Source organism: Thunnus albacares, chromosome 18 (genome assembly GCF_914725855.1).
Source record: "Thunnus albacares chromosome 18, fThuAlb1.1, whole genome shotgun sequence".
NCBI lineage: Eukaryota > Metazoa > Chordata > Actinopteri > Scombriformes > Scombridae > Thunnus > Thunnus albacares.
The window spans coordinates 15,586,443-15,609,983 of record NC_058123.1 but is presented as its reverse complement, the minus strand read 5'-3'; the positions used below and the strand labels follow the sequence as shown (position 1 = coordinate 15,609,983).

Sequence of the window (23,541 nt, the reverse complement as noted above, 5' to 3'; positions counted from 1 at the left end):
TAATGATTGCAGAGGCTTTGAGCACAAGTGAAAATGCTTGATTTAAACACACATACACAGAGCTTTTGTACAATTAAGAACTGTTTTCTGCTCCTGGATACAAAGTGGTCAAGATGTTGGGTGTTCCCCATCTTTTAAAATCTGTGTTTATTTTACTTTTTGAAAGTGCTGCAAATTAAGCAGTTAGTAACCTTGGGTGGACTGTTCCATGGGAGCATAAGTGTGAGGGGGAAGGGAAGAAGAGGGGAAGCTGAGAGAAAAACCTCAAATGTGAAAATGACTGGAACTCCCAGGGTTTTCAAAACAGAACTCAAGATTTCATTACACATACCTGGACAACTGAGGACATGGAAAAACCCCTCCCTGTGTGTGCACACGTGCACATACGTGCACTCTACTGTTAGAAACAGCTGGGTTGGTCAGAAAAATAATAAGAATAATGTAAACTAAATACAGCAGAGACGACTTCCAGCCGACAGAGCCAGCAAATGTCAGCTTCAGAAATATGCAGAGCCCAGGGGCCGGTATTTCAAAACTTGTAATCTGGATCAGAATGATCTGGATAATGAAATCTTCCTTTTCTCATTCAAGGATCAAAATGATGTCACTGCCTTTGTCCGAGTATTTCAGAACATTGGCAGGTTGATTCATGATGATCCGGATATGACTACATAGAGATTTCCAAATCTTGAGTCCCAGCCCCTGGATCTGAACAGAAAAAAAACATGGCGGACCATTTCACAAAAGGAGCAAGTGGTAGCATAGTTTTCGTGTCCCAATGTAAGTATTCTTTTATCTAATATATAGCATTTGTAAGACCCTTGCGAATGGCAACCAACATGTCATGCCAGCCAGCTACTTGAATTGTCACCTACTTAGAACAAGGGTGTAATGATCGCTAATTAAGTTTGGGTCATGCTAACAGGAGCTAACTTGGCTCAGTTGACTTCTGTGTTAAGTCTGTGTGTGCTGGCGAGCTAGCTGGCTTTGGTTAGTTTGGGTTTTTAAAACAATACAGCCATAACAATTTATGTAAAATACTTAATAGATGTTGACTTTATCTCAGTTACAAACAATATAGACAGCATATATGGTTAATATTTGCCATGTACCTCTGATAGATCACATTTATCAATAAATATTCGTTTGAGATAAAATGTGATTTTTGTAAAAAAAAATCCAAAAAAAATCTATTATAATCAAGACATGGGTGGGATAAATCATGTTTATCTTGAACAACTATAAAAGAAACAAGGGTTTTATCATTATCAGTATTTTATAGAAATGATGAATGAGCCCCATTGAACACATATTCATGCTAGTCTATACAACACATGAGGGAGAGTTTTACTGTGAGTGTGCTGCAAATGTATTTCTTGCACTTGATGCATGTATACTTTGGCTTCCTGTCCGTCTTGGGTCCACACACATCGCAGCGCTTCCCTTTATTGCTACCGGCTGCAACCTAGAATGATGAAAACACTTAGTTCAGGAATTTTACCAACACAACCCACAACCCCCCCCCCTCTCTCTCTCTATCTCTCGCTCAATCACTCACACACACACACACACACACCCCGCAGAGTCAGACACATACATATTGTATGCAACATCACTCACACCTATTTCAGGTACTGCAGTTGGTGGTTCTGTGGGTTGGGTGGATGGGGCACCAGCATCCTCCTCCTGAATCCTCCTCACAATGTCTGCAGAGGCTGGGGTTCTTGGGATATGTTGTCTCCTCTGGAGCTTCCTTTATGGGTTCAATGCCATCCAGATGACAAAAACATTTTACTCCAAGATGTCCAAGATGTTGAAAAATATCACAAGTTGCCAGCGTAGGGTTTTTCTTTTGCAGCTGTAGCCAGTCACCAGCTTGTCCAAACTGTCCACCCCTCCTTTTGTGGCATTTTAATCCATCATGATCATCCATCATCATCCATCCTGGCCACAGATTCTCCCATCCCTAGGCAGCATACTCATGAGTACCTCTTTTTTGCCTTTCTTTGACACAACTTAGATGAATAGACGGGCTGTTCTGTGTAGTCAACAGCTGGCAGTGGGAACTCTGGCTTACTGCTCCTACTATCGTCAGCTTCCTCCACTTTAGGAGTTCCTGTCCCAGCCTGTGCGAAGTAAAAAAGTTATTGCATGTGATGTTGTGGCCAGAGTCCCTGTGTCATGTCCAGGGCAATTTGCATCCTTTGGCTTCCTCTCAGGGGATCCTCGCTTCCTTGTATACACTTGCAAGTTCCATGCATATAAGGAAGCTGCATCACAGGCAGCTTTTCTGGATGGTTTCTGGGATGAAAAGTTCAAAAGAAGACTTTATGCAAAAGAGTAACCGCCATCTGCGTCTGCTCTGGTTGCATCCTTATCACATTGGCAACCATGTGGGATGGATAATTCCTTGGGCAAGAAGACCATTCAGTTTCACCATTGTCATTTTTTGACAAACTAATTTCTCCTCCTGCAGGCTGCTGACAGGCTGGCAGCGGATGGGGTGGTCCTGGGGCTGGCTGAGAGTCAATCACATCCTCTTCTTCAAACTCACTGTCAGACTCTGAATTGATAGAAACATGATATTCTGAAAACTCTTCATCTTCCAAAGCTTCTTTCTCTTCTAAAATCATTTCTAAGGCCCTCTTAGCAGAGAATCATTTTGACATATTGACTGATTGTGATAAGGAGCCACACACCCAAAGATATTTATTTGTTGTGTCCTGCCCCCACTTTGCAGCTGGGATAGAGTGTGAGAAAATATAGAATGTTTAGAATGTTTTGAAGTAACATTGTGCAGGTTCCCGCAAGACATTTTGTAGTTTCACACACTACAGAGAGTAAAATGTGCAGGAATATGTGGGAGCAGACAGGTTCTCAGTGCTTGAAATGTAACAATGCTGCAACCTTGACTGTGTGTGTATATAATTTCACACACTACAGAGTGTAAAGAGTGAGGGAATAGTGGGAGCAGAAATGTTCTCGGTGCTATATTGAAACCTTGTGTGTGTGTGTGTGTGAGTGCACATGTTGTCCACAGAGAAGCTGGGAGGTGATTTCTGATTTTGAAAAGAAAAGAATCTATGAAACATGCTGCAAATCTAAAGGAACACACACACACATGCACACACACACGCACACACACACACACACACATACACACACACTAACAGCAGGCACAGCAAACCTTTTGCTTTTATTTTTACAGTTTTTACTTATTTTCATCTACAATTCCCACATTTTTATTACCCTTGGGTCCAGTGGACCACTTATATTATATAAATGTGTAGTGGGCTCATTGAAAATATGTTCTTTTACATGTTCTTCACAGAAAATGAGCCAAGGGCAATGAGTTTCAGGTTGAAAAAATAATTCATTGCATCTTTTTTCTTTTAGTAAACATTGAAAACGGGTTCCACACACCCGAACACCACACAAGGGTTAAAAACTTGTTTGTACCCCACATTCCTGATGTCTCTGCTAGCCTACTGTGTGAATACTAACAAAAACATATGTTGGATGTTTTGATACAAACAAGTTACAATGTTTAAGTGAAACAAAACTTTTAGAAATGCGTTGTCTGTATTTGTTACACTTGTATTTGCAACAGTTTGTCCAGGTGTTTTCAGGAATAAGTGTACCCTAACCATATTTTGCAATGCTTCACATGTCTTCAATTACTTGGCTCTGTTAGAACTAAAACACTTTCACATTTGAAGGACGCATTCAATTTAAGAGTTTAAATGTAATGAGCATCTTGGGTAACAATATCTGGGAGAAGTGAAGCCTAGGCTATTTGGCAATCTACGTCAAACCCACCTCTGAGATGGGATCCAAATGATCCTGAATTTTGGCATCAAATTCATCCAGATCTCTGCCTTAAATTTTGAAATACCCAAATGCAGCATAACATCTGGTTTAAAGGTATGATTGTATTTCGAAATCTGCATCCAAATCTTCAGGATCAGAAATCTGCTTTGAAATACCCAATTTTCAGAACAGATCAGATTTTAACACAACCCAACCAATATAATCCTGTGAAATCATTTTGAAATACTGGCCCCTGGTCATCAGTCACAGCAGGCCCTCAGTCACGCTGACAGGCTCGGACACAGAGGAGGTGGACTTATTTTGCCCGCAGTATGTGTGTGGACGGGCCGGTGGCAGCTGTGTTCCCAAACCTGACTACAGTGTCTTGGGTTAGGTTTGGTTGGGGATCCATCCAAGGCGTCCATGACTGACTGATGAGGCATCACATCACACCAACATCAACAACAGAGTAAAGCTAATAGTTTTCACTTGTCAATAAGGCCTGTTGGCACTTCATATAGTTCTTCCTAAGTGTTGTTTTATTAGGTTTCAGTGTCGGTGTTGAATACCATCTATGTGAGTGTGTTGTGGGAATATTCTCATGGTGGCTTGACAGTCTACCGGTAACAGTATAACTGCAGGCAGTAAATTGACCTAAACCAAGCAAAACAGAGCAAAGGGAGACAGACAGTCCTGAGGGGCCAAGCAGGAGTTTAGTCCCTAAAATTGAATCTTCACCAGAGTTCAGAAGGACAAGGGGGAATAGAGCAACGGAGGGATATAAGGAGGAGGTTGGGGGATCCTCTGGCAAAGACAAAGCCCCCAGAGTTTTTGAGATCTAACTTCATCTGTGTAAACATGTCTGGAATGACACACTCAGTATGTGTGTGTGTGTGTGTGTCAAGTGCACTACATGTGAAGCCCACTGAGGGTGAGTGTCTGAGAAAAGGGAGGAGGAAGGAACAGTTGAGATACAAGAATGTTGTTCATTTTCTTTAGGCCAGTGGTTCTCAGCCTGTTAGTCAGGACCTCGCAGGGGGTTAATAGGTTTTGAAGTTTACTTTAATGTGTTTTTTTCTCTTCCTTTTTGCTTCTCTCTTGTGAAATATGGAATCATTTTAGTCTTATTTGAAAATTGATCAATGGAAATAACTTTTTTTTTTTTTTACATGGGGTGCATTAATAATTCTGCATTCATGCTACAAGTAACTCCACACTTTGGTATATAACCCAGTCTTTCTGTCATGATCTTACTGTGGTATACCCTAACAGCTATGGTCATACCAACACTGTAATTAGACTGCAATTTGAGCCATCTTCGAAAATTAAAAATTATTTTAATGGTTTAATATGTTTGAGCCAAGCCACTCACTCCATTAAACAGTTTGTGTGCAGCTTAGAGAGGTTTCATAAATGATGAAACATCTGAAAACACAGTGTGAAGAACATCTTTCACATGCTGTGGGTGCTGCAAAATGTGATATGCCTGAACAAACCCCAAATCATAAGAATGCTCCACACATTTTACTTGAAATATGTTAACTCTGAGCATAATGTTGGTGTTGTTGAGTATGGTGCTCAGTCTTATGTAAAAGCTGTTCCTTAATCATCATGTTACAATTTATTTTTTTGGTGGGCATGAAAAGGCTACCACTGTCTCTCTTTGAAATCATAAATTAGACTTACTATATGGGAAGACTTTGAAGATACAGTTCTTAAATTGCTCTGGATCTATTATTTCACTTGATATGTTACTGCAGAAACCCTAGCAGGCTGCATTTCTTTTAGTCCTCAGACATACCTTTATACTGTGGAGTGACTGTAGACCAAGTACAAACGAAGTTCATCATCATCTTCATGCCCCCCCCCCACCCCGCCGTGAGTTGAATAGATGTCTCACTGCATCCAATCCTTTCTTCACCCACTGTCTATCTATATTAGACACAGGGTGACAGGACAGCTGTCTCTGGGCCTCGTCTTGGTCAATGCGGGCATGCACAAGGATTCATGTGTGCCTTTGCAATAGATCTGGCATGGCAAATTAATGTTATGTGGCTTGTTTGTCTCCCAGCTCCAGCCCTCTGATCCTGACATTGGACCCAAAAAGGGAATCATCACCAAGGCATTTGGCAGGCTTTGATCACAGGGCTGTCCAGTGAGGGTGCAGGGTTAATGCACTGTGTGGGGAGGAAAGCATGACACACTCATCTTATACTGAAGAATGGGCTGTGTGTGCATGAAACATATCATCTAAACAGTGGACTGCGCATGTGCTTTGTCAGTAAAGCAACTGTAATTGTCTCTGGTGGTCAATTGTCAATCAAATGCACAATTGCATTTTCCTCCCATGAAACACAAAAAACAAATTAGCAGTTACGACTTCATCTTGAAGGCCAAGAACCACAGAAGACCGTCATAAACAAACAGAAACCATAATGAGACCATAATTACTTTCTTTGGCAGTTTACATTCCTTCACAGAGAACCTTCAGATAGAAGGTCTGCAGATCATAAGAAAGTCAAAACTGCTGATTAGCATCCACTAAAAGATGATAAACATACTGTAGAAAATCATCCTGACATTTTAGTGACACTTAGTTCCCACCAGTTCCCAGCCAGCCTAAAACATTTTAGGAAGTAGTCAGTATCCAAAACATTGCATGAATACAGTGTCTACATACAGTAATGTTGCATCCTCACATTAATGATGAACATATATATATATATATATAGAGAGAGAGAGAGAATGCAGGATGACATGATTAGATTTCAAGATTATTTTCTACCAGCTTTCTTTTGTAGAAGCACTTATTTTATTCATTATTGATTTTGTCCACATTTTTCAGTCAATCTGATTAATCCACTCCTCCGTAGGCTAGAAAGAAACCATCAGTGTGAAAAGAGGATTTACCTAATGCAATCACTACATTATCACAGGCAACATACCAGATATGGATACAGTAGACATTACGAATAACAACTGTTTCAGGGATAGGCCGCAGAAGGCCAATGTGCAGGTGTTCATTCCAACAAAACAAAACAGTATTGTGATCTCACTGATCAGTTCCTCCTCTGTGGCTAAGGGTGTGTTTATCAGTGAAAATATGAGCCGAGTCTTACTGTAGATTATTGAATTAAAACCTGCAATTAAAACCTCAGCCCTACACGGCACATTGATCCTTGTTCTACTTTAGGTTTTAAACAAATATATAAAAGGGCCAGTGTAGAATTTTTAAATGGATGCGGAATCTTCCAGGGCAAATTTCCTCTCTCACAAACCTCCCTAGCGAGACTCTTTTCCTTTCCTCAACACATGTACCGTACTATATCGGCGGACCCCTTAATCCACCACAGCTGTTCAACTGTAAATACAATTAACCTCAGTAATTGTGTGATGTTGACTTTGGGTTTGGTACACTTTCTCACTGACTGCCGGTAGCCCGTACTCTCTGAGGATGACATCATGGGTGTCAGGTTGCCCGCTGTGGCTTCGGTTCCCAGGGGGTCGGGGAGCCTCAGCGTAGACCTGGAGAGCAGATCCATGCTTCGAATAGACATTCTCTTCTCTCTTCCCTCCTTCTGCTCAGATACACACACACGCACACACACACAGCCAACTGACCTTTCTACCACCGCACTCTGAGTTCAGAGTTGGTTATTGTCTCAGTTATGATGTGCTGACAGATGAGGCAGATGTGTGTTCCTCTCCTGTAGATAATTTGTCAGCTTTGTTTTCAAATGGTAGAAAGCTCTGGAATTAGCTGAGTAAAGAAAATATTTTGGCTTCATTTAAGTCTGGTTAGATGACATCTGTGTTGTTCATACTATTTTGTCTATGATTTGTCTAAATTGTGTGGGTGTTTTATTTGGGTATATAGTATGCAGTGTGTCTGGATCTGCTCACATTTGTATTTCCCCTGGTTTTCATAAAAGGGGCCCAGCAATTCCCTCTGGGGGACAGAAGACATGTTATATGTGTTACTGCGCGTAAGGTTTGCATATTCTTTGTGATTTTGCAAAGAAAATGCAGTGAGTAGAGACACATTAAAAGCTCTATGGCCAATATGTTTTAAAAGTTACTTTATCTTTTAAGAACAGAGTGATTCAGAGCAAAAGTCAAAGGCCAAAAGCAATGCCTATATTTGATTTGTGACCATTTAAAAACCACCAGGGCAGTGAGTTCGGAATTATATGCCTAGGAACAGTTTGTGTAAAATATTAAGACTATGTAACTTATCCCGGGTTGTTCTTATGGATTTTTTTCCCTGGCAGCACTGAGCATGCTCTTCTAGTTCACCTCTGTAAGTGTCAGTCATTCTGTCGATCATCCGTTTTAGTTATTTTGAGTCACTGGAGCCTGCAAAGTCAACCTCTTCCACTGTGATGTCAAATAAGAAACATGGGCCAGCTTTCCCTCTGTTCCTCAGTTTTAATTTTCCATTCCCTGCATGGACACACCTGGTTATGGCAGCCGCTAGATTGGCTCAAAACGCATACACATATCCACCCGAAACTAAGACATCTTCAAGGAAGCACTGACATTCAAAGCTTAATTCAGTTTTCTTGTTTCTAACTTTGTTTTTTGTGAGGGATAGAGGCAGATGGTTTATGTATTTGATTGTCTGACTGCCAATCTGGAAAGCTCTGGTATCACCTGGCTTTGTTAGGGAAAACTTTTAACAATTGAGGATCGTACACACTTATAAACAAGGTCTGAAGGGAGGGATTTGTCCGTAATCCTGTATTGATCCTTCCTAGACAGGCTGTCTGGTGGCCTGACACTCTGCCATACCTACAGGCATACAGCCACACTGGCTGCATGCCTCACCACATCTAACTATAGAAGCAAATACAAGTCAAAGCCAATTTGCGGTAGATTTAATGGCTCATAGCGGAGTTGTTATGTTGGGTCGAGAAAGGCAGAATTGTCCATTTTGTTTTCCAGTTTAAATGTCAGACCCAGACGTCTATGCATTATTAGCATGTTGTATGTAAAGCCTGTGTGCTGTGGACGTTTTACTGTTGCAGAGTAACGCTCTGTACTCATCTATCCTGATCAAACTTAACTGCACCAGAGGGAGAAGTCAGTTACATTAGAAAAAGTAGCCAGCCAAGGTTCCGAGTTTGAGAGTCTCTATAAATAAGCACAAATTTAAAGCCCCTGTATGTTGGTGAATTATTAATACACCACTGATTGTTTTGTCTTGCTGTTTGTCTCGTTAAACAGGAATAACTGGGAGTACCAGAACTCTGTAAATCAGTCAGCATCAGTAGACTGTAAAAATCTCCATCTTGGTGAATCAAAGTAAATAGTAATTGTAATGTAAGTTTTTTTATTATTCTTTTGTGAGTGGTTCAGTATCTTAAAACACAACTATGATACTACATTTACCTCATGGAACCACACAAATATGGCTGAGTTCTTCACAGTTTCGATTTGAATAGCTAAAATTCATATAAATCAGAGATTTGATTTGAGAGTATGTAGTAAACATAAAACACAATCACAAATCCTCTTGTTAGAAAATAAAGTTAGAAGCTGAATATGTTTTTCTTTTACTCTATATTCTGCCGTGATGAGCATGGAAGGCTCTCTCACACATGCACTGACTGTTTTGCTAGTGGGCGTTGAAGACGTGTTACTTCTTTTTATGAGATACAAATAAGTACTGCAATTCTGACGTGTGCCAGAGTGATGAATGGTTTCCAAAATACCTTTCACTGTCCTTTGGAATAAGGAGATGCAGCCATGGAGGGAGAGGTGTTCAGGTGTGCTGTCAAAAGCAGCTGTCAACGCCTTATTGAGAAAGTGTCAAAGAGCATTGAAGGATCTGTGATTGAGAATTAGTGAGAAAGTGAGTCAGTTTGAGGTAGAAATCTTTGGTTATAATTTCCCAGAGACCCCTGAGTAGGAATGAAAGGAAATGAGCTGCATTTGGCAGTGGAACAATTAAAGACATAGAAATGCTGGTTATGATCAGTATATGGCTATAAATGTAGTCCCTTTACTGCATGCTTTCAGAACAAATGGACTCAGTCTGTCCAAGAAGAATTGATTTCAGCCATTGGACATTAAAAGAAAAATACTGGTAATGAATTGGCTGAAAGTTTTATGTCATAATTTTCTATATTGTGGCCAAACACTGGTTTAGTGCTACCACAATCTTTTAGATATTTCCTGTACATAAAAATAGTGGTTCTCTTGAAAAAAGTATTTAAAAACCCCCACCATATTTACTTATTACAACCTTACGGTTCAAAAAATTAGTCACAACACTGTTCATTACAATGTATCTGCGTTGTCACACACTATATAGAAACTACTTGTTAGGGAGGATTTTTGTTTCATCACCTTCAAGGACAAGTATGCTGCCGTTAAATCACCGAACCCAGTTTCTGTCTAAGATATCAAAAATTGCAACAACACTGTTTTACAAAAGTCACTGGAATACCCCTGTAGTAAGAGTGGTAAAAGTAAAGGTATGGTTGATATTATGGTTGATATTTGTAGGCGGTCATGTTTAAATGGTAGATCGGTCTGTTTGTCCTTAACACCTGTCTTTGGGACGGCATTTACCCCAAAATTACCATCAGTCAGTTGGTGGAACTCCAGCCAATGACCTTGGTGACCAACTGGGGTGCACCACTGCTTTACAAGATAAATGTCTGAAGGGGGGTGTGAGGGATTCAACTTCTCACAATGCTGCAAAGTTAAATATATAAAAACAAAATGCAGTATGGTAAAAGATAAAAAAAACTGTGCAATGATTGATGATGCATCTTGGTGTGCACCAGTATGACAGAGTGACAGAAGAAGAAAAGTTAGAGAGAGAGAGAGAGAGAGAGAGGGAGAGGACAATGGCTGGAGTGTGACTGAACAACCAGTCAAAACGTGTGGTTGCATTCTCGCTTTGTTCCATGAGATCACAGTTGTGGCAGATGCAGGATAGACTGGGAGCAGCTGTTTTGCTCTCTGTTCTCCAGTTACAGACGCTGACAGTGCATGCACTCTGGGGATGGGCAGAGGGGCACGTTGTCGAGTCTTAATGGTGTTTGTTCTCTGAGGGTGGGCACAAAGAGTCCTTAGACCGAGCACTGCTCCACCAGTATTCTTGGCATCGGAAGAGAGGGACGCGGCCGAAGGTGTCAAACCAGAGCAGGACTGGTGACAAGACATAACACGCAGCTGGTCCCACTCTCACAGGACAAATGGCGCCATTAATTACACTGACTATGGGGGCTATAGTGAACTCAAAGTATTATTGGAAAATGCACTAAATTATTGTGTTTGTCAGTGGAATTCAGAACAGATAAGAGTCAGGTAGAAATTCTTTTAAACTGACAAATATACTGTAGGGAATTTATAGAAATCTGTAAGAAGACGCACTGTGAAGTTGCACTTTGTTCCAGTGCGAACTGGCACACATGCCAGAACAAGAATTTGTTTTATTGCAAAGGAAAGGAAAATCTGAAAGCTCTAATGAGAATTTAAACATGGTGCACCCAGTTGCTTGACTACATGCCATGAAGTTCTAAGTTGTGCAAAAGAAACAGTTTTGATAGATACAATAGCATTTTCAGCAGTTGCATTTTAAGCAGATACCACTGCGCAATATTTATTTGTTTGTGTGTGGCCAATGTACAGCATGCTGTGATCTTTACAATATTTTACAGTGGAAAGCGTAATTAACAATGGCTTGTATGTCATCTTCTCCATATATCTCTAGATTTAAATGGGCTAAAGTTCAGTCTGGAATCCACAGTTTAGATATGAATCTGTTGAAGGTATGATTAACAAAATACAACTTAATTCCTACATTGGGTGTAGTTTTATTATTTTTGCTCTAAACCAAACAGAGCACTATATACTGAACGACCTATAACAATAACAACACCTTCTCTGTGCACCTCCAATATACAGCAGTTGACTTATACATTTTCTCTTCATGTCTTTATTCTGTCCCATTGATGTTACATATACAGTATCCTGGTCTATTTAACAGCTTCCTACACTACAGCTCAAATCCTACTTAAATCATACAACCAAGACTTGTAATTGATGTTGAATCTTCCAGAAGTGTATGGATGTCTCACTACCTTTAAAAAAAAAGCCTGGAGAGAGCAGACGGTTTGAAGAACAGTCTAATGAGACGCATCTGCCAACAAGTTTCCAGCCTTCTCAGCCAAAACCCCCAGTGAAAAGAGCAAAAAAAAAAACCCTGAATACAATTATTTACAGAAAATCAACACTTCCATGGACTCAGATTGGGTTTTACTAGTGTGTGCTGACTGCAGGCAGTTTCTTGTTCTGAGGAAAGTGTTTCTTGGCTCACAGTGTAGGTCACAGATTAAAGGAATAAAATGTCTGATGGAGAGTTTTACGGATTAGATGAGATAACGCTAGTAAATTCTTTTGTAAGTCAGATACAAAATTGACATTTCGTTAAGGATTTTCCATTAAGCTACTAAATTGGTGAATCATGATGTCTGGTAAGCTTTTAAGAATGAATTAAGTGATCACAAGCTGAGCCATATTATGAGTCATGCAAGTATCTTTCTCGTAAGAAATGTTTTTCAAGTCTATCAAGGTAAAATAGATAAATTATTCAGTCTCTCATAGATAATAAGTAACTGGAAAACACTTTGCACTGTGTAACTAAGACTCTGACAGTTGGGGAAATCAATATATTATAATATAATGTAACATATCAAAGAGATGCCCAAGAGCTCAAAGAGTTACAGTCACTACACACAGCACACCAAAGTAGTTAAATACATTGTTAAAATACAATTTTAATACATTTGGAAGTGTTGCTCTTGACATCATGCATGATTCAAATTCTCCTTCAGTTGGTGCTTATCCACATACTCCACGAGGCCTCATTTAGATTTGGAAGACTAAAATTTGGATAGCTCTGATGGATTAGTGAGTTGCTCAGGAGTAATGAATACCAACATTAAGGCCAAGAGAAACGGCATATTATCATACTCCATCCGAAGGAAGTGCTTTTTCTAGGTTATTCCTTACTCCTGGAATGATGTGAAACACCGGCTCATATTTTACAAACATGAGCCCAATTCAGACACACAGTCTGTTCTCTGCAATTTTAGTAGTGAAAACTGTGTCTGTGGTCGCGTCTGATGATGCGCGGTCATAGCTGGGGCCGCCTGGTGTTGTCTTCCTCCCTGTCAGCAGTGTGGGGTTGGTGCCCACAGTGATGCGCACTTACAGTAAGTGAAGGAGTGATGTTTCAGAGATGGATAGCATTTCCAGTATTTATCGACTGCTGCGAAGCGGCCCAGGATGACACTGCATTCAGATACATTAGTGGGAGAAGGAGACTTGACGCCCTGTCGGAGGGAAAGAGGGGGCTGAGAAGAGAGGAGGGCAGATGTTAAACCATCACCTACAGTCGGACACAGAGGCATCGATCCCAGCCTCATTGCTCTCTGAGCTGCTTCCTGTGTTTACATTGCGCTATCATTGGAAGAGAGCAAACAACAACGTCAGGGGGAAAGGCTACTGATAGCTATGTATCTAATGTGCTCAGATCTCCAGGGAGAGAGATTTACATGCACTAGAATGTCGAATAATGTATGTCTGGATACCACTGAATAAGCTATTACTGGTGTAATGAAAGCACTATAATTTACAATAAACTTTCTCACAACACAGTTATATTTTATAGCTCTGCATTCTGCATTACCTCAGAAAGAAATATGGCGCCTAAATAAGTATCCTGCTATAGAAAAATTGATTTTCATATGTGGAACAAGTATTATGAAGTCTTTTTATGAAGTTTCAAAGTGAATATGCAATACAACATCAAAAGGTTCAGTATCATTTCTGTCAAATATTGCCAGAAAACAGGTGTCTATTTTTCCAGTATGTGTACTATGTGGGGCTAGATAAGTGAGAGAGGATACAGACACAGACAGACTGAGAGGCAGAGAAATGTAAACCAACTTGCTTTTCCCACTGAATTACATGTTTCTGGCGAGGCTCAAGCTGGGCTGTTGGACTGTTTCTCCTAATTAAGGGAAAAGACGCCTGATTGACAAATGAGCTCTGGGTCAGCCAGCCAACCAGAGACAGGGTTTCCCTGCCAAGACTGCAAGGCCCCTGGGTTTCCCATCAGCCACGGGAGCAGATGGTTTAACACTCACTCAGACCTTCGTGGGGGAAAACAGAGAAGTCTCATCTGCTTTTGTAAGAACTGAGGGATTAACATGGGCAGCCCCTCAAGTAAAAGGAAATTAAGCAACAAGTTGGATTACTGTACAAAAGAAAACAATGGAAATTGTTGTTATTGATTGATGTCCTCATGTAGTCATTCCATAATTTCCCAGCTTGTAGACTAGAAGTGCGGGGGATGGGGTTTTGATTTTGCACTCGAATTACACCACAAACTGACTTCAGACTTGACCTTCACTTGACCTTAAAATACTACAGACTTGACTCCTGATTACTGACCTGTAAACAATGAGTGTATGTGTATAAGTTAATGTCCATGACACATCTAAATATAATTTTTTTGCTTCAAAAACACAGCAGCTGCAATCAGCTGCAGTGTCTTTTGCAATACAATCTATTCAAGACGATAAGAACTTTTGTTTGAACAAGTAATTGAAGCATCAAGAATAAGATCTTTTGGATCTAGACTTGGAGTTATGATGTATGTATAGTAACAGCATCCTGGGTTCATTTGATTCCCTCATTTATATCTGTTGCAGTGCAGAGCATCCAAACATCTATATCTGCTCTTACCAATCTGAGCGTGTTGACTGCAGGATGGAGACAAATAGAAATACCTTAGTCTGTGTTTATAGTGATTATCATCAACAGTGTTTCTCTCTATGATGAGCGGAGTAACAGCTGAATGTGGGATGTTAAGTACCGTACATATCTTTGTTGGCTGCAACTGCAAACCCTGTCTCTCCTGGACAAGATTCAGTCTGAGTTGGGAGAAATCCTGTAAAAGTAGAGGCTTAGTTATAGTGTTGTGATGGATGTGTGTGTGAGAGGCTTTGTGTGTGTATTTTCCGATGACAGGAACAAGAGAATATCAGTTAAGATTTAAGCCATCTGTATTTAATGTTGGATGAATGTAGCAATAATGGATATACAGTAAGGTCATGAAGAAGAGGAAAATGTGGATGGAGTAAATGGAAAGAGTGATAGTGTAGATAAGTTTGAGAGGTTTGTTGAGTGTCTCAGTAATGATTTTGGCACATTTCACCATGTACTGTATATCGGTAACTATATTTAAATTCTGTGCAGTTTCTGTCATTCCCTTTGGAGGAACGATTCAGTTCAGTTCCCATCAGTTCGCTAGCTGTTCTTGTATCGGTCCTTCTTTTGCTCGCTACATTTTTATGCAGTGGTTGTGCAAGATTTGACCAAAGAATTTACGTTGGAAGGGGTCATTTTGCAATTTTGACAATGTGCAGCACATCTTTCAGAGACTGTAGATGAAATGTGCATATTGCTGCTGTGGGGATTTAATCAACTGAAAGGGAAACATTTCATAAATCTTACAAACTGTTTTGGCTGACAGGTAGGTATTTTCTTACATTTTACTTCTGCCTTACAGAAAAAAAAACAAAACAAAAAAAAAAACGGTATTTGGATGTGTGTATGGCCAGGAGGAAACAAAACCACAGCTATGAAAATAGCAGTAATGGCACTATGTTCTTGTATGAGTAAGCATACTGTAGGTACTAGCGTATTTCAGGATGCTAGAATTGCAGTGTGACACCCAATTTGTACCTCCAGTGTGTTTCCAGCTCAATATGGCATTAGCAGTCACAGATGGGGTGGGGAAAAATCCACTTCAGCAAAAGGTCAATGTGCTTGATTTGCTCCAGCATGGAAATAAGACCTTAAGCATCAACAGCTGTGAGATTCACATATTACAACTACTGTGTTTCCTTGTCTACCCGACAGAAAACCAACACCTCATTGAATTTACTCATTTAGGCATTGACTTAATTTAATAATAGTAATAATAGTAATAGTAATAGTAATAGTAATAATAATTTAATAAGTGGTAGTCATGTGCTAATATGCAATTATGACAATTGTATCTTTTGATCTATCTCTCTGTTCCATTGTCTTCGATTGCTGCCTGAGTGAGTGCTTTGCCTCTTAGTGCATCTTGACTCATTGAGGTTGACATTTATCATGAAAGATTTGGATGGTCAGTTACACACCTTGATATTTCCAAGCTGCCATCTTCAAAAAGCGAAGGACTTAGTAGATCTAAGCAAGACATCAGTAAAAGAGCTAAAGGTGAAAACTAATGAAATGACAAAGAATTTCAATCTCCTCATTCTGAAATCCTCCTTCAGATGGACAAAGCAGCAACCAAATGAGGTGAATGCTGTATGCTGTATCACTATAGCCTTCACACCACTCACAAACACACAAAAGAGCTTTCAGCACTACAGCCTGGGGAGGGGTGTGGGTGCACATGGAAAATATGCACAGAAGACTCCCTCCTCCTGCTCTCTCGCCCTGCACTCCCTCTCAATCACACTCCAGTAACACAGAGCAGGTAGTTTGACCAGAGGCAATGGACTGGCCCCCCCCTTCTATTAATTCCCTCTGAATTATAAAGCAGTAAAACTAAATTTACCCAAACACCATTAATCACAATGGCTAGGAACGTCTATTTTAATGAACAGATTCTTTCTGGGGGCATCTATGGGCAGTTAATTTGCCGTTTTAAACCCCACCTGTCTGTGTCAACTAGTCCGTAGAGAGGTGCATTAATGTAGCCCAATAGCTGTTCCAAGGGTTGGGCTGTATCCATTCCTTCATGCATTACTACAACCAGGGACAGGGAGCATATTAAAAAGGATCCAGTGTGCAGAAAGCTGTAATGAATAAGGTAGTAAGGTAGATTACTTGGAGCCAATCTCCCTGATGGTTTCTTGTGTAATTTGTCTTATCTGTGGATTTGAATCAAATTATATAAAATAATTATTTTATGTTGCCTTAATGGTGGTCAAGTATGATGGCATGATTTAAAGAGTTATTTATTTTTTAATAATTTTGTGGTATAAGAAAGGTAAAACAACAGTTGAAACTACATTGTTTTTTCCCAAAATAATATGACCCTGGGGCATGAAGTTTTGTGTTGTGTTATTGTTAACCAATTTTAATTTCATCCGAAGAATGTTGTGATTGGTTAAGTGGACTGATGGATGTGTGTGTGTGTGACCTGTGTAGGAATTACTGAGTCTTTATATTTTGCTATGTATATATGAGGAATCTTGTATTTTTGATTTATAAAAACTTCTGAAATTCAAATGGAAAGGATCAGAAATGCAAACATTTGTTTTTTCCTCATTTTCTCTTATTTTTATTTTATCAGAAGCATTGTGTACTGTTCTTACCACAAGACAACCTTTAAAAAAATGGCACAACTTTTTGATACATAAAAACATAAAATCTGAGTGAAAACCAGTCTACTACTTTAAAAACCATCTATATTTCACATTTAAAACATTTCAACTAAGCTTTTGACTCTAAGACAGAAGAATTAAATGTTGACTTTTTACTGACCAGCCTGTTATGTTATGTTGCAGCACCCCCATTAATCCCTCAGTGTGTCCCAGTCACTTCAGGCTCACAGTCTCCAGTTTATATTGTTTTTGACAGATTTGACACAAACCATGTCGTCCAAGCTGCTCTCTTCATTAAACATTTCCTGCAGCTTTGGTATGGCATTCCTACACGCGCTCAGTGCACACACACAATTAGTGCTTGTTAAAGAGCATGTGATATGGTGTAAATACACCACCGTTTTCCCATAATTACAGCCTCCTGTGAACCTTACAGGAAGTAAGTGCTTTGGGTGACTTGATTTGTGTCTTTCTGAAAAGGTCTAACCTTGGGTACCTTATCTCCAAGCTAAACTTAATACTTCCCCCTCTTTTCTAAAAGTCTTTTAAATCAAAAATTGAAAGTGAATCAAGTTAGTCAATCAATTTCTGACAATTGTCTCTGAGCACCCTCCCCTCTCTCTGCACAAACACACACACACACATACTTTCCATGTTTTACTTGCATTTTTCCATTTCTTTGACCCTATTGCGGTCCCTCTCTGCTGGTTATTTAGCACTTCAGTGGCTAGCGGGACTAATTGGCGCGAGAGACAGGTGGAGCTACTCTGTAGCAATCAGTCTTGTTAGTGGCGGGGCTATAGCTCACACTAGGCAATCTTTTTGTTTTTGCAGCGTGAACGCTGGAAGGTGGGCATGAACTTTTGACACACTCACATATGGGGCCCCTTAGCAGCCTGCCAGGCTTCTCTTATTGTGGCGAATGTCAAGGTTCTCTGTGTAACTCCAGTAAGTCAAAATATCTTGGAGAAAAAAAAGAAAATCTTGCTACTCTCTCTCTGAAAAGGAAGTCTACCTGTCACATATGCCTTTGTGGTGCTTACGGGTCATCTTTTTTTTTCATGTGTGCACGTTCATATCATTTCTATGTCAGTATGTGTGTGGTAAAGTAACAGTTCAGTAATGACGTGTCAGTGTGAGCGTGTCCACTGTGCACAGACATGTTGCTGTATAATGCAATCAGGCAGGTGTGAGGGTCACAGCCAGTTTGTGGGCCCGCGTCTTGACCCCTGCTGTCTGCTTTGTCTGACCGTCAGAGGAACCCCTTAATTAGACCCTTTGGTTTGCAGTGTCTGCCCGACGTAGCCCAGCAGACACTCGGCAACAATCCCTTCATTAAATGCTCCTGGTTGACTTGGCAAGAAGAGCCTCAGTTTCCCAATTCCTGCTGCACAAAGGCCATGTAAAGAAAATGTTTCACTTTGAATCGGGAGCACCTGTTCCTCTTTTTTTCCCCGTTTACTTTGGAAACAACTACATGTAATCCCATTTTAGCAGAATATTCTCATTCACCAAGTTGCTATAGCTGATTACAAACTTGGACAAAATCTCAGTGTTGATCGTTTATTATCAAACATTGTCTTTTGTCACTAGGCACTTTCTGTCTCTAAATGAAAATCAATGCATAGATCGTACAACTGTTAAAGAGTGTCTTGATGAATGTAACTGCAGCATACTATAGGTGTAAATACATGTATACACATTAGCATATGTTATGAAGTGTTGATGCTTTTTCTCCTCCTCTTGTTCTCCTCCTCCACCATTGCTAACAGAATGATTAATTACAGGTTTACACACTGTTGCACAGTGTTATTTCAGCAAAATGTTTCCTTTGGTTGGTGCATGTCTGCAATGTGAGTACATGCTATTATGTAAGATGCCAGCGTAGAGTGATCAAGTGGCCAGAAAATGAATGGGAACAGAGCTGTGAGGGAATTAACCGAAGTACGGCTCACTGGCAGCCAGGCCTGCTGACAAAAACAAGAAGGCTCAGTTGAGATTCAGCAAGACCTGGCCCAGTGACCCTCGGTGGAGGAGAGACAGAGAGAGAGAGAGGGGAAGGATTTTGTTCTGCTGTTCTTGGCCAGTGCCTGATGTTGCCCCGGCCATGGAAAATCACAGAACACTCTCTTAACTGCACCCTCAGAGCCAGACATAGACACTTCTTTACATGAAATCCATCTGTATAAGGTTGTGTGGCTGTTTTGTAACCACTGTGCCCATGGGTGAAATCTGAGCCACAGGTGTGTTTCAGGTGCAATCACCACTTGGTCCACAGAAAGGGTCTTGTGCATTGTTAGAAATCACAATCTTTCAATCAGCTTTCACTCTAACGAAGTGAAATATAAACAGATTACAACCTGTTTGCCCCACTGAGTGATTTGAGAAGGTTCTTGTGAAGAAGCTACATCAGTGGATAGAAAGAAAAGTAAACATTTTACAGGGAAATCTGATCAGTTGACCTGAAATTTCAGCTTGTGCTTTTTTATGATGTATCACAGCTGTAGTTTTTTTACAAGGCAAAAAAAAAAAAGTCAAATTTATTTCAGTGAACTTGTAACAACAGAGTACACTTTACAGCAGTATAGGATGATGTAAAACAATGTCCTGTCAAAAAGAAATATTACAGTGCATTAAAAATTGAACTAATGTAAGAAAACAAATGACAAACAGACCACACCTCAAAACAGTCCACACAACCGCTGTATAATTATACAGTTTAAAACTGAACACCATTTTGTCTGAGTGATTTCCAAGGCAATGAGTCAGTGTGATCTCCTGAAATTGCCATAAAGCAGTTGGAGACATTGTTAAGAGCAAGTAAAAGGAAACAAAAACCTGTGTAGTTAAATGCTCTCAGAAACGGCATGTTATAATTATCATTCAGATTCACACCTAAGCATACAGTATCTGATGCTGTATATCTGCTGTTTGCCTTGCCATCGTCGCAACAACAGTTAAATTGATTGTCACCGTGATAACTTTGCACAGCAGTAAAATCCTTCCTTATAATATTGTTAACTGATGTGCAGCATTTGGCGTCAAGCCGATCTATTACTCCAACTGGACCTGCTGGATCATATTTCATTGTGTCACTGGTACCTGAAGCAACATGCCCCCCTGCATTTTTTTTTTTTAATGTCGGGCTGTTTTTGATCTGAACACCCACTAACTGCCATGCCAGCGCCCTTCAAGGTAGCTTCAAGCTTTAAACAAAAGTGCTGGGCTCAACATTAGATAGCAGGATGGTGGTGGAGGGGGTATGTGGTCGGGGAGTGTGTATGAAAACATTTCTTAATCCAAAAATCCAAAAGTAAGTTCCCACTTTCAGTGATAGAACAGATATGCTGATATTGAGTTGGGCAATATTGAGGACTTTGTAAGTGAAGAGAGGTTTGAATTAAATCCATAGTGGGACACAGAGACAGTGCAGGATAATGATATACTGTATAGTGTGAAAGTATACAGATTTTTCTACTGGTAAAGATTTGTTTTACTGTTTATACTGAGGTAGCTATCCCTTTAATATCGCTGGTTGTAGAAGACAATTGTGGGAAGTGTTGCTAATTAATGAGATGGAAGACTTTGGCATTTAGTTATTTTATGTTTCTCAAATACACTTCTAGAAAATCTTGTATGTCACAATATCACTATTGATATAAGAGATCATACAGTATATATTATGATAGAAGATTTCATCCATATTGCATGCATGTGAAAATGTATGTGCTATATACACTATAAAAGTCTTTCAAATTGCTGCTCTACATGCCATCTCTTGGTTAAGTTTACTCAACTAGCTAGAAGCAGTGTTAAGTGAAATGTTTATGAGTATCACAAAAGTTTTGACATTTACAGTTGCCTCACAGGAATTGTGTGGCTGCCACAAACTTAATTATCACCTGCACACTGTGAATCTTTATGTATGTCTAAATGCTGTAAATTCAAGTTCGAATTTACGAGTTTACCGGTATTTCTTTCTTCCATCAGACAGGTCAGATCCTGAAATAAACAGTGATTGAAGATACATTCTTATAGGAGCACTTTCTTTAAAAGTTAGGATAAAGAGTTTAAACCTCCTTGAACTTTTGAGTGATGTAAAATCATAAAACAATTCCCCAAAAGTACTCTTTGGTTTTTCTGCATTTTTCTGGAGGTGATACTGGCTAAAAACATGAATATTGGTAGATAAAAATGAGAGATGAATGAAGAACAGAAGTAATAATGTTTCTGTGCTTTTCAATATCTCTCTTTGTCATCACATCATTAATGAAACAGACAGTGAGACAGGCCGAGTGAGAGAATGAGACAGCGTGACAGACAGAGGGAGGGGAAGGAGGGAGAATCTTGCTGTGACAGCCTTTTTACTCCTTATGAATTACATTTTTCTTCCCCCTCAGCATTCTTCTGGACTTCAAAGCGTCAGTCTTAGCAGAGTGATTTTGCCCTAGTATTGTGTGAATCTTGAATATTCATCAGGGTCTTTCTTATACTTGTAGGCTGAGACTCTGCAGGGATCTCACAATACATTCATTATACATTATGTAACAGTGGTGGATATCGATATTGTCTGATGCCTTGTATGGGCATTAATGTCTAGATATAGACTGATACATATTGCTGATTAGGAAATATTGGCATGCTAACACACTAAACTAAACTAAAAAAAAGCTGTGCCTAAGACATTTGCTGGTTCCACCTTTTCAAATGTGCAGATTTACTTTCTTCCCCTTTTCTGTTTTACTTTAAATTGAAAATCTTTGGATTTTGGACTGTTGGTTAGACAAAATAGGTTATCTGAAGATGTCACCTTGAGCATTGGGAAAGTGTGATGGACAAATTTCACTATTTTCTGACAATCTGTAGACTTAATGATTTATTGATTAGGGTTAGGGTTGATTAGGGTTAGTGTCAGGGTTAGGGTTAGGGTTATCTGTCAAATCGATAATGAAAGGAATTGTACAAGTTGCAACACAAGTTCCACTGCATGGTAAGATAGATATCAGTGTTCTCAATGAAGAGAGGAAGCAAGTCTTTGTCGGGCCCGGGTGATGAAGATAGTGTCACGCTTTCTCGACTCTTGTACAATTTGGGCTGACAGCTGCGTTGCCACGGTAATAAACTGCTTTCCAGGATTCTATGACAGCAGATTTAACACTGAGCTGCTGAAAATCCTCCTAATTTCACAGAGCTGTGGCTCAGTTTGGCCCCGGCTGGAACATCGCTCATGATACGCATTCCATCTCTGCCCGGAGTAATTCCATCATCTGTGTTCTGCCATGGCTTTTTGTTTCACAGGTTAGCAGTGATTTTTCACAGTCATCCATCCCATTCCTCTTGCTGTGTGATGAAAGGTGTATTTGCTCCCTTAAAGTCCTTTTCTGAAATAAAAACCGTGGCTCATTTTCATGGTGTATTCTAACACTAGTGACAGTATTAATGTAAGGTCTCTATTTCATAAGAAAATGTTTTCCTTATGAAATGGAGACAGATTATTACAAACAACCAAGCTGCATTAATTGATCTCTGACTGTTAGAGGGCAGAATCTGGGGGATACAGAGTCTGCAAAACAAATTGAAAATAATCTCACAACTAAACTCCCCACCCGTGCCTCCCATTCTCTCCCAAATCAAAACTTAACACTCTCTGTACTGAGAGGTCAAAGCTAGCAGCGGATGAAAATGAAATGTAGCCTACATACAGTGCCAGCGGAAAGGTCACCATTTTATGTGCCACCATGACAAGTAGTTCCTGCTGTACTGAAGAACAATGTGCTCAATCATTAGGGCCCGAGCACCAAGTGGTGCAAAGGCCCTATTGGATCTGAAGGAATTATTATTTTTCTTCTCTATTATTATTCTTCCAAAACAAATTTTTGAGGGCCTAAACATGCACGAAAAGTTGTTAAACTTTGCACATACATCAGAAGTAGTGAAAAATTTAATATTTTATGGGTCTCGCAAAAAGGCGGGGCAAAATGTCTCAACAGCGCCCCCTAGAACATTAAGACAATTGAGCCCCTTGACACGGATTGTCATAGAAGAACGAAATTCGGTATGCATATGTATCATGACCAGACGCACCAAAAAGTCTCTTGGAGATCCAACAGGAAGTCAGCCATTTTGGATCAAATCTGCGATTTTGACGCCGATTTTGCCATTTCCAGTTGGTTAGGGTTTTGCCGTTGCCATGGCAACACATTGTTTGCCACAAAATACGAAGCTGTTTTTAAGGGCCAAGACATGCTTGAAAACTCACAAAACTATGCACACACATGGCAGTTCTTAAAGACTGTAATTTCATATCGGTGGCTGGCATAAG

The 23,541-nt window shown here is 39.9% G+C and overlaps 1 protein-coding gene across 3 annotated transcripts in view; it reads left to right on the top strand.

Annotated features, from left to right (window-relative positions):
- Positions 1 to 23,541, top strand: part of bmpr1bb (bone morphogenetic protein receptor, type IBb) — a 57,054-nt gene that overhangs the window by 10,385 nt on the left and 23,128 nt on the right. The window lies entirely within an intron of this gene.